We start from the raw sequence: 13,135 nt of genomic DNA on the forward strand, positions 1-13,135 counted from the left end.
TCTATTATTCTTTGGAGAATCATCTTTGGTGGTGATTCTCTCTGAGACACTGTCCCCAGAGCTCCAGAGTTTCGACTCTGTGTGGTATTTAGTGCTGGGCTCTGTGTGGCAGCCAAATGTTAAGGACCTGTCTCATTTACTGATTAAAGATTTGGTTTTATGAATATGTTAGTGGTTCTGGTGTTTTTCTAAGTTGACAAATATATTGTACAAAGAACAGCTTAGCAGGTAGTTTGTCTAGAATGTTAACTGCCTGAAAAGTAATACAAAATATGGCCAGGAAGGTGGTTGAAAGCCATAATGTTCAAAGCTTTAAATGTCAAGTTAAGAATTCTAAATTTTATCCAAGAAGAAATAGGGAACCACTGATGATTTTCAAGTAGGCAAATAATGGTCATTTGTGTGTTTTAGGATTTTCTATTTGTCTGTTATATAGAATACATTAGGTTGAATAGAATTTTCAAATTTTTACACATATTGCAACAAGAGAACCTTTAAAAGAAGAGCATACTGTATCATTCTCTCCCCCTTTTGATGAATAGGAAACTATTTTTGTTGGGTTTTTTCTTTAACTAATCTAATTTTTTAATGATTTCCTCCTTGGGGGATACTTACAGTCTCAGGAGTATTTCAAGGTATGTAGACCAATGTTCTACTTTGGGAGATGTTTTCCATTTGTTTAACTAAGCTTTAGATAAAATTATCAATTATTTTTCACAAGTTTCTGACGGGTATTTGTGATAGAGTATGAAGCTTTTTTTGGTGTGGAGGGGATCTATACCTACAATTTCATGATTGTGGGGAATTCCCTCAATACAGATCAGTAATTTAATTAATTAAAGCAAATCCTGAGGGCCCACATAGTTAAGTGCTTGTCAAAGGTCATACAGCTAGAAAGTGTGTGAGGTCAGATTTGAATTCTAGTCCTCCTGACTCCAGGCCTGGTGCTTTATCCACTCTGCTACCTTTAAGGACAGGGTTTCTTAACCTTTTTGTGCTACGGTTGTCCAGTGATGCTTATAGACTACTTATCAGGTAATGTTTTTAAAAAGTAGAATTACAAAATAAACCACTTATATTGAAATACAGTTATCAAACTATGGGGTTTTTTTTTTAATATTTCAAAGGTCCCAGGTTAAGAACTGTTTTGTCATGCTGCCTCAATGGTTTTAGGTAAATTTAAATTTTGTTACAATCTAACTCTGATAATAAGATAGTTATTGGGTTGCTGCTCTCATTTAAAAAGGAGCCAATAACCGCCTTTTTAAAACATCCCTCCATCTCCAGACTGCCCAGATTACACATACTTTTCCAAGTCGAGTTATGAAACTCTTTGCAGTGAATCAGCCACAGTGTGATGAGAAGGCTTGTGTCAATGGGAAACAATGCAAGAGGATATAGAATTTGGTCTGGTGCTATGGGTTTTGTTCAGACCACAAGTTTACTCAACTCTCAAGTCCCAGAGAGAAGGTGGATTCTGTGTTCCCATTTGCCTTCCAGTACTTGGCTCTAGCTGTGATTTTGATTTCCCTAGTGATTGGGAGGACCCAGAGCTGAATCCTGTTCTACTTCCTGGCTGCTGACTTCTTACTGGGGTAGGTTGTTCACTATTACTGCTGTGAAAGGGAGGGTTGGACTCCGGCATCTGGAGATAAAAGAAGTCCAGCAGTTAGTTGGCTCTTTTTTAATTAAAGCTGCAATCCAATAATCATCTAACTATTGGAATAAAAGTAGAAAACAAATCATATTTAGAAGTAGACCTGTTTTTTAATCCTAGTTTTGAGGCTTACTGCAATGTATGAATGCTTAGACAAACCATTTAGCCTTTCCATGACTTGGCAATATGGAGATGATATTACCTGTGTGACTATGAAAGTGCTATAATAGATAGGAGACATTATTACCTGGAAAATGGAAGCAGCCAGAGTTTCTGAAATGCCATATTAGGAAAGCTGCATTCAGGTTAATAACTAGAAATTCTAAGAGAAATTATTTTGCTTAGCTCAGTTCCTGGTTATAGTGATCTTTTCTGTCCCCAGAGGTCAATATTTATACCACTGATTTGGATTGGAAGGAAAGAGGGAAGGAAGTAAGGAAAGAGGAAAGGAAGGAAGGAGGAAAGAGGGAGGGAGGGAGGAAGGGAGGAAGGGAGGAAGGAAGGAAGGAAGGAAGGAAGGAAGGAAGGAAGGAAGGAAGGAAGGAAGGAAGGAAGGAAGGAAGGAAGGAAGGAAGGAAGGAAGGAAGGAAGTAGGAAAGAACTTGCAACTTAGAAGAACAATTCACTCATATTATCACAGGAAAGAGGAAAGAAGGAAAGAAAGGAAGGATCATTTTATTAGTGTAAATAGTCTACTGATAAAGATACTTCTCAAATTTCAATCAATAACAGTTGCTATTTGCCTTCTTTTCAAAGAGGACCACTGATACCAAGGAGTGATGCCTTGGCTTGCACATGAATTGGATTAAGGGAGGCAGAGTTGCACAAAATTGTCAGCTTCTTTGTTATGGCCAAAAATTTTTTTCCTCAAATGGTTAGCATTCAAGTGATAGTCCTCCTTGATGAAGAGGATGAAGACCTCTATAATGGTCTTCCTTTAGCAAGGCCTGTACTCAAAACCTTTCTAATTTAGTAGAACTTCCCAGAGTTGTGTACCAACAGTATAGCTTTATGAAACCCAGGGTTATTTCTATTCCAAAATGAGGCCTTGGGATAAGACCTTAGTAAAGGATCAAATGGATAGATATATAGATAGATAAATTGCAAAAACTAAGATTAAAAAATGTCACTAAGAAACTAGCCACATCCATTGTCAACAAAAGAAGTCACACCACCCTCACTTCTGAAGCTGTGATCTGTAGGTAGTAAGAAATGCAATAAACAAAACACATCTGCCATTGTTTAGTCTGACTTCTAAAGCATATATAATGCAAACAGAATAAGAGTGGTTCTTAGATCAGGAATAACAAGGTCTGAACATAGCAACAAATAATGGCACAGTGGAAAAAATTATTGACTCTGGAATGAGAGGACCCAAGTTCAAATTCTGTGTCTGATATCTACTTGCCTATGTAACCTTTACCAAGTCATCTAATCCTTCCAGGTCTCATTTTTATCTTCTCTAAAATGCAGTTGAACTAGATAATCTCTGAGGATCCTTCCAGGACTAAAGTTATGACCCTACAGGTACTCTTCCAATTCAAAAATAAAATTGCAGTGAAAATAATGCAAGAAGATTGCTCTTACATATTATTCACACCAGATAGCCTTCTTCTTTTAATAAACATACACCTGGGAGGAGCTAGGTAGTTCAGAGGATTGAGAGTCAGGCCTAGAGACAAGAGGTCCTAAGTTCAAATCTGGCCTCAGATACTTCCTAGCTGTGTGACCCTGGGCAAGTCACTTAACTCTATTTAACCTGGTTTCCTTATTTGCAAAATGAGCTGGAAAAGGAAAAGGCAAACCACTCCAGTATCTTTATCAAGAAAATACCAAATAGAATCACAAAGTCAGACATAATTCAGCAACAATCACAATCACAATAAAAATAAAATAGTATTTTTTGGAGGACAGTGGGCCACAAGAGAAAGTAGGATTAAGCAGTATTTTGATAGATAGATAAAATGTTAGATGTCATCTAGTCCAAATCCTTCATTATACCAGTGAGAAAATTTGAACATGAGCCCTCTCTACATATCCAAGTGGTCAAGCCTTTGACTGGAAGAGTTTTGGGAAAAGAGAACTATGACTTGTTAAAGCATCCCATTCTTCTATTATATAACTCAGTTCTTAAAGAAGTCTCTCCTAACATGTAGTTTATATCTGCCTCTTCTATCTCTCCCCATTCCTCCTAGTTCTGCACTCTGAAATCCAGAAAAATAAGTTAAAAGCCTCTTTGAAATGGTAGCCCTTCCTTTAAATACTGCTAAAACTGGCCCTCCCTAAGTCTTAGTTTCACTAGACTAAGAATCCTCATCTCCTTCCAGTCCATGTAAAAATCTTGTTTCCCACTATGTGAGTCATTTTTTACTTCAATAGTGTTTAAGGATTTGAGTCTCAATTGTAATCAAGCCTATGACTTTGATATCATTAGTCCTATCTGTTAATTAATTGAGGCAAATAGTCACTAATAAAAATCTATAAATGTTATTGCCTGGTTAATTTATTAAGCTAGTTGAGCATTATTATTTTGATGATTAGCATTCAAAATCAGGAATTCCAAACCCAGGATGGATGACTCAGTATAATTCCAGACCAAAAACCTATAGATGTATAAAATGTCACTCCCAAGATGGCTGTTGGTTGATTTACTCCCAGCCTGAAGCATTCCCAAGGTATTAATTGGCTATGATATTAGTCATAGAATCAGAGTATAGAACTAGAAGAGACTTTTGAGATTATCTTGTATAATCCTCAACAAAGACCTAGAGAGGGGAAGTAACATACTCAAAATCACCATCACATGCAACTTGACAACACTGGGTAATACACATATAGTACAATTACAATAATAAAAATATGGTATGATACTGTGAAAAACAAAACATGGTTCATAATTCATATAGCATGATAGTAATATTAACACATATAGTCTGATAGAATGCACAATAATAACATAATACTATCATGTTTCTCTATAGATTTTCACCTACTTGTGTGAAGATTGGATTTAGCTGTCTCCTGATTGTAACAATGAAAGTACTTAGCTCTTCCTTTATTGGGAAGATTGAATTGTAATCCACAATCTATTTTTAGATTTTAATCCCCAAAAGGTGGTAACTCAGTATTTGAAATAGATCTACACATTTTAATCTACAAAAGTGTTAACTCATTATTTGAAGTAGATCTACCCATTTTAACTACAAAAAGGTGTTAACTAACTACAAAATGTGAACTAACCAAAAAAAGGTGTTAACTAACCACAAAAGGTATAACTAACCACAAAAAGGTGTGAACACCCATTTCATGCATTGAGTGGGTGGTCTGTGACCCAAGTGAATGAGTGGGCAGTCCTGGAGAGGAGTGTCTACTGTTATTGGTAGATGTGAAATTTAGGGAAGGTGACCAAAGAGAAAAATACCTTTAAATAGAGGACCACAGGAAAGATAATATTCGATTTGAGTTAGAAAGAACTCTGACTTGGAGTTGGACTGGACAGTCAGTCACCTGGGCTTGGAGTGAAGGATCAGTCACTCAGAGCTGAAGGGAAGACAGCCACTTGAGGAGAGACTGGAATATGAATACTCAAACTTGGTTGTGGAACTGGACTCCTGGAGGAGCTTGTGCAGGAGACCTCAGACTGTTTTCCTTTTAGATGGTCACTGCTGGTGAGTGAAAGGCTGACTTAATGACCCTGCCTTTTCTGGAGGTATAAATCTCTGAGAAAGGCCCATTGTCTTGAGACTCTTTTCCCTAATTAGTACCTTAGAATTTCTACCTGGCTCAGAGGAAGACAGAGTTTTCTCTCTCTCTCTCTCTCTCTCATTCCTTAATATCTTCCCTCTATTGTAAATAAAACTACCGTAAATTACATTTTACTTTAGTATTTAATTTTGGAATGTAGAAATTAAATCCCTGGCAACCACCAATTAAAATATTCAGGTCCAAACCATAAAAAATTGAACACTTGTAACATCATGAAAAGATTCAGATATTTGGAGCCTTCTATCTGAGCATTATGGAGAAAGTAACTGCACATCATTTTTGTTTTGGTTTGATTTTATTTGCATTTAAAACTTTAAATGGGGCCAGATTTAGATAATTCAGGTGTTAGAAAGAGTCCTCTTGAAGAAGAACCAGTAGCTGTTTGGACTGGGTGTGTAACAGAGTTTCTAAAGGCCTAGGCATCTGAGCTAGATAAAATATAATTTGGTAGAAAGTATCAGATAATGCACTTTTGAATGTATGTGATCTCTAAAGGCAGAAAAACCTAAAACCACAAATCAGGAGTGTTTGTGAAAACTGAAGGCACAGGGGGCCTTCTCTAAATGGTGAAGTGACATTTGTGCTAAATTCAGCAAAATCATTAAGCATGAAGGAAAAACCATCCACTGGAAGTTGTGAATGCAGTTAAAAAGCCTATTATTTGAACTGGAAGAGAAAGCAATGGTTCAACCCAAGAAAGCAAACATTATCAAAATTGCCTAAATTGGTAGAAGACTATGATGATGATTTCAGCTAAAGGGACAGTTAACAAATGCCATATCAAACAGTAAACATTTGATTTGTGGGTAGTTGCTAGAGAAAGGGAAAGTGTTTGACCAATGGGCTGCATACATAAGGTAGAACACCTCAGGAAACTTCAACTTTAACTACCTCCAAAACACCTTCATGGGTATGAGTCATAGAATCCTGGTGAGAGATGGAGCCACTACCAGAACCATTTCACCTGGGAAAAAAAAGGACTAAGGGAAAAGAGGTCACAACAGTTTGAAACAAGAAAACCACTATCAGGATATAACCAGAGAGACAGAACTATTTCTTTTCTGTTAAAAATGTGGACTAGATAACCATTATGTCAGATACACTTGAGAGGACTATGACAATTCCTTATGGATTTATCTCATTTAGACTCACAGAATCCTACACAAAAGTATTGGTGAAAATTGAGAATGTGGAATGCACTACTAGACTGAATAGTGAATCTCAAGTAACCATCAGAATCTAATTATGTTAAGAGAGACATTCCAGAGAAACTCTTTTCCAGTCTAAAAAAAGGGCTAGGATTTGCAGGACCACGTGACAAAGACTTAGGACACATAAGTGTGACCTTAAAGAAGTTGTTGGTGTTAGCTTAAGTCATTGAAATAGCTTCCTGGTGGCCTCAGAACAAAAAAGTCAAGTTTAGCACTATAAGTTTATAAGATCTAATCATAATGATATCCAACCAACTCAGGAAGAGATTCAGGAAAGTCAATATATCACAAAAGAACTAGAACCACCTAACCTGTCATAAGGTTACTTTATAATGTTGCAAGAGAAATAGGAAAAGTAGGTATACGTGGACAATGCCAATGCTTTGCCATTTTAATGTACACTTTGCAGGTAACTGCATATGCTGATGATATGTTAATTATTATTAATTTCTTGCATGGTTAACCAGCTACATCTGTCTGTTGAATATGTATGTTGTAGCTACTTATAAATATGCTAGTTATTGGGCATTTTTGTTATTATAGGACAGCTGGGAGGCACAGTGGATAATGCTAGAGTTCAAATCTGGCCTCAAACACTTACTAGCTATGTGGTCCTGGAAAAGTCACTTAATCCTATTTTCCTCAAGTTCTTTGTCCAGAAAATGAGCTGGAGAAGCAAATGACAAACCACTCCACTATCTTTGTCAAGAAAAATCCAATGGGGTCACAAAGAGTCTAATACAATTGAAAAAAAAATGAACAAAAACATTGTTACTGTGTAAGCCTATTGATATTGTTGTTGCAAGTTATGCTGGTGGTTTTTTCCTTGCTATTTGTGATTATTTGCTTATGTAGTATGAATATACATGTACTATTATAAAGTATGTATGTATTATGCCCTTTGTGCAATTAATATATTTAGTCTGAAGCAGCCTTACAGAATATATTAATGTAGATTTCATATGTGTAAGACCAAGGGATAATTACTAATGATTATAGATAATCATTATAACAAGTATTGATGTTATTAACATAGCTATGATGTACATTTATAGAAATCACACAGGTTATAAGTGGTAGATCTAGGATTCAAATGTATGTCCAGCCTCTATATCTAAGGTTCATTTCAAATAAATTTATAGTCCCAGAAAGTGATAGGTCTTTCTTGAACATTTTGTCCCACAATAGTATAGCCAAATGATTCATTCCCTATCAGTATCTAATGATTATAACTGGGTCAAAAGAATATGTCTCATCTTGCAAAAGGTTAGGCAATCAAAGTCCTAAATATAGACTGCCTACCCTATAAGCTCACCAAGTTGATTAGAAACTCCTATGATCATTATAGAACATTATATATAATATAAACATATATTATACATGTGATCATCACATAAAATATCCATATTATAAATTACATGTAATAATAATCCTATATGTTATATATTATACAATCATAATCCATATAATCAACCCTTTACATAAATATTGTCTTGTAAGATTTTATAAATATTTCATGTAAACACCTTGAAGACAGAGACCATTTTGGAATAGATGATTTCTGAAGTCCCTTCCAAGCTCTAAAATTCAATGAATCTCTCTTTATTCAAAATTGAGCAGAGTACCCTAAACATGTCATCAACATATGATGATTGATAATTGGTTAATGACAAAAAAAATTCCCTCTTTTGTCTTCTATTTCAAACCTAGCTCATGGGAGAGATGGAGATATATCAAGACCAGAAATTTGATCTACAACTTACCTTATCAGAGATCCAGATTTCATCGAGGTTCACCAGTGAAGAATTCTTTGATGGTGGGATTTCAAAGTGTCAAAGGGACACTGTAAAATCTCCTTTCTCAGAAGACATAAAGAGTCTACCAGAGAGGGTGGCCCTCTGACAACAGATTAGTGAATACCAATTGGTAAAAACAATGGCCTTGCAAGGTACTTTATAGCTCAAAAATTTTAAGATTATTCTATCAGAAGTTCTTTCTCTAAGAGGAAAGTATAGTATATATAATGTATATATACTGTGTATATATATAAAATATATAAAGAGGAAGTTCCTTTAGACCCAATCATGAGCAAAAACATATAGCTAGGAATCATTGTGTATATAGAATGTTTGGGTTTTTTTAACCTGAATTTTGCCTTGACCACAAAGAAGCCCAGCTTACTGTTTTTCAGACATTTCAGCTGCATCTGTCTCTGGGACCCAATTTTGGGTTTTCTTGGCAAAGACACTGGAATGACTAATCATTTCCTTCACCAGTTCATTTTACAAAAGAAGAAACTGAGGGAAACATGATTAAATTATTTACCTAGCATCATACAGTCACTAATTATCTAAGATCATATTTGAGCTCAGATCCTCCTAACTCCAGAGCAGGCACTCTATCCACTGCACCACCAGGCAGCTCAGTGTATAGAATATTGAATATGAATACAGGAAGACCTGAGTTCAATTCTTACCTCAGATGCTTGCCTAAATCATTTATTCTCTTTTAATCTCTATTTCCTTATTTATGAAATGAAGAATATGAGTAATAATAGCAAGTGTGCAAAATAAGTAATGGTATGGCCTAATTTGCAAGACTGTTGGGAAGATAAAATGAGATAATAAATATAAAGTATTTTTCAAACCAGAAAGCACTTATATAAAAGCTCTATTATCATATTATTATATATTAATTAAATTAATTATTATTTTATATATACTAAGTTATAATTATAAATTAATATGCTATATTATTATGGTCAGAGCCAAGATTCAAAACCACCTCTCTTAATTGTATTAATTGCCTCTGAGATTTATTCTATAATGCTGATTCCAATTTTGTCCAGTGTCTGAGAGTCTGATCTCCTAAAAAACTGCCACAAGGAGAAAGCTACAGATGCCCTTTCCTTAGCTGTAACGAAGTTCCTGACTGATAGAGATTTGGCCTCCAATATACCTCACCTTAAATGATGCAGCATTTTCTGCTGTTAAAATTAGCTAAAGGGAAATGGAGCACAATACCCAGAATGTGACCCAAGATTCAGTTCATGTCGTAGTCCTTGTGCAAGACCATGCCAAAAGTGTGGTAGTGTGGCAACAGCCACAAGCTAAGTGCATAGTGGTAAGAAGAGGAGAGAGAAGGGAAGGAAGGAAGACAAGACTCATAAGAGATAATAGGAAACAGTCCTATGGCTTGGAAGGTTTTAAAAATGTACAAATTTTTTTTCAGAGCTTAAAACTGAAAGAATTTTTAAATGCTTATGTTACAATTCACCAGCTTTGGATGCCTACCCTCTGTCACTAAGGAGACTACTCAGCTCTGGGTCCCTATATAATCAGGTTTAATCTCTGGCCTTTTAGGCCTTCACACCAGAGCCCAAAGGAAAAAAAAAAAGGCTTAGGTATGGCTCATATCTATAGTCTCCCCAAAAGGGAATAGGAATATGCTCAAGGTACATTGTAGATCAGGTAGAAAAGAGTTATTTTATTTTCTTCACTATGAGATAAATATTTATTTGTTTCATAAATGAAAACTAAAGATCCCTAAGCATAAACTGACAGAGGCTTAAAAGTATGATATACTAACCAACAACTTCTATCTTATATTCCCAGTAGGCTGATACTTAAAACACTAATCATAAAACACTTAGAGTGACAATGGAAAAGATGTTTTACTTTCACCTTGACTTTGCTCTATTCCAACATTTCCTTGAAGCTTGTCTTCTGGTCAGTCAAGCCTTGGGCTCATCATCCCTTTATGGTCATTTTCCTCTGGAAGGGTACAATTGCAGAAATCTCTTCCTGATCCCATTCAGCTCCAACTAAGTCAGGAACTCTTGAATTCTCAAGCTCATGAAATTGTCTCCAAAGATAGAAACATCAATCTCCATATGATTATTTGGTCACCTATGTTCTGGGAATGAAACACAAATAGAAGAGGTAGACAAAGGCTTGAGGCTTAAACCCAGGCTCTCATAGGCAGCCCATGTGTGTTCTATTATATGTTAGCAGCTACCTAGGCTTCCTGGTGGGGGAAAAGAACCTCTCCTACCCTTCTCACAGGAAGTCCCATGGAAAGAATTTGAGAGAGGAGAAGACTGGGATAGAATCTGTCTCTTTTTAAATTCTGCTTGGTGGTTAGCTAGTCCTTCCTGGCTCATAAGGAGATTGTTTCATCACCTTAAAAAAAAATAGTTCTTTAGTATGATGAGCCAGAGACCATGTGGCCCACTCTAGAGGGGTGTCAGGGGAAGAAAAGAAGGTTTACCTGTTAACTTCAATAACATTTAAAATGTAAACTGCTAAGATTTTCAATAACTGAAATATGCAAGTTTGTATAAAGGAAGACAAATATTGAAGTTTAGGAGTTGTAAATATTCATAAGAATACTGTAGTGCTAAAGACTCAGGAATCCCTGGCAACAAACAGTCCTGTTTCAGACTAGATAGAAAGAGAAATGTAGAGATAGATAGAAAGACAGACAGACAGACAGACAGACAGATGTAGAGTAGTGAGATAGTGATAGATAGATAGATAGATAGATAGATAGATAGATAGATAGATAGATAGATAGATAGATAGATAGATGCATGGATAAATGGATAAATACATAGATACATATGTAGGTGGACATATAGAGGAAGAGAGAAATAAATAAGATAGATAGTGGACATATGTAGAGAAAGAGATCCCATAAATACATATAAATGCAAACATATGTATATATGTATGCATATACTTATGAGAGTCCCTGAAGAGTAGTACTTAATCACAGAAAAGGGACCAAAAATAGGATGTTTAACTAATAATAGGACTTTTTCTAGTACTTCTTGAAGTTTGAACCAGTTCCCTTAAAAAAAGTAAAACTTTCTTTTTTTTTAAATTCTTACCTTCTGTCTTGAAATCAATACTGTATATTGGTAAAAAGGAATAAGAGTGGTAAGGGCTAGGCAATGGGGGTTAAGTGACTTGCTCAGGGTCACATAGCTAAGAAGTGCCTGAGGTAAGATTTGAACACAGGAGTATTAATTAATAAATGTTGGAAGGGATGTGGCAAAAATGAGACATTAATGCACTGCTGGTGGAGTTGTGAATGGATACAACCATTCTGAGGGGCAATTTGGAACTATGCCCAAAGGGCATTAAAAGACTGCCTGCCCTTTGATCCAGTCATACCACTGATGGAAAAAAGCTTGTACAAAAATATTTATAGCCATGCTCTTTGTGGTGGCAAAAAATTGGAAAATGAGGGCATGCCCTTCCTGGAATGGCTGAACAAATTGTGATATCTGTTGATGATGGAATACTATTGTAATCAAAGGAATAATGAATGGGAGGAATTCCATGGGAACTGGAACAACCTCCAGGAATCGATATATAGTGAAAGGAGAAGAACCAAGAGAACATTATACACAGAGACTGATACACTGTGGTACAATCGAATATAATGGACTTCTTTACTAGCAGCAATGCAATGATTCAGGACAATTCAGAGGAACTTGTGAGAAAGAACACTATCCACATCCAGAGAAAGAATTGTGGGTGTAGAAACACAGAAGAAAAACAACTGCTTGATCACATGGGTTGATGGGGATATGATTGGGGATGTAGACTCTAAACAATCACCCTAGTGCAAATATTAATAATATGGAAATAGGTCTTGATCAATGACACATGTAAAACCCAGTGCAATTGCTTGTTGGCTATGGGAGTGTGGTGGGGAGAGGGGAGGAAAAGAACATAATTCATGTAACCATGGAAAAATATTCTAAATTAATTAATTAAATAAATGAACTTAAAAAAAAAAACCAGGACCTCCCATCTCTGAGTCTGACTCTCAATCCAATGAGCCACCCAGCTGCCCCCAAATAAAACTTTCTTTAGTGAATTAGGAAGGAAGCAACTTGGAAGAATGATAGGCCAAACCCAAATACAATGTTTTAACAACCTTACTCACCTCCCCACCACTGCTACATATACAAGAAACACGGACATTTATACTCTTGCTCAGAGTGTTTAATGTAAACATCATGACCCACAATCTTAACATTTTTCTTGAATTTTAGAACAAAGAGAATGTATCAAGCACAAAATGCTGACCAGCAAGAGTAGTGCCATCCTGCTTCCAATCTATCTCTCCAGGGTTGTTGTAGCCCTACCTCCACCCTATTAATAATAATGATAAGCTGTTTTTATATAGGTTTTAGTTGTTTAAAAAAAAAAAACACTTTCCCCAGAATCACCTTATAAAGTAGATAAAGCAAAAAATACCTCCATTTTTCAGATGACAAAATGGAATCAGAGAGTTGATGTGACCTAATCACAATGACACTGCTAGAAAGTACTTGGACCTTAGTCCATAGCCCTTTTCATAACTCAACTCGGCTACCCTTTCTATACAGCTAGAATCCAACATACTAGTCTAATAACTTCAAACTTTATGGTTCTAAATCTTTCCCCTCCTTCTCAGCCATATCCCAAGAAGAAGCTATCTATTTTCA

At 35.9% G+C, this 13,135-nt stretch overlaps 1 long non-coding RNA gene across 1 annotated transcript in view; it reads right to left on the bottom strand.

The window, feature by feature from the left end:
• Positions 1-13,135, bottom strand: part of LOC103102750 (uncharacterized) — a 41,539-nt gene that overhangs the window by 20,701 nt on the left and 7,703 nt on the right. Inside the window, exon 3 of the long non-coding RNA XR_001628117.2 lies at positions 1-10,548. This exon is cut by the window's left edge and continues 20,701 nt beyond it. This is a non-coding gene — a long non-coding RNA (uncharacterized LOC103102750). The remainder of the gene's footprint in view (positions 10,549-13,135) is intronic.

This window comes from Monodelphis domestica, chromosome 2 (genome assembly GCF_027887165.1).
Source record: "Monodelphis domestica isolate mMonDom1 chromosome 2, mMonDom1.pri, whole genome shotgun sequence".
NCBI classification, from domain to species: Eukaryota; Metazoa; Chordata; class Mammalia; order Didelphimorphia; family Didelphidae; genus Monodelphis; species Monodelphis domestica.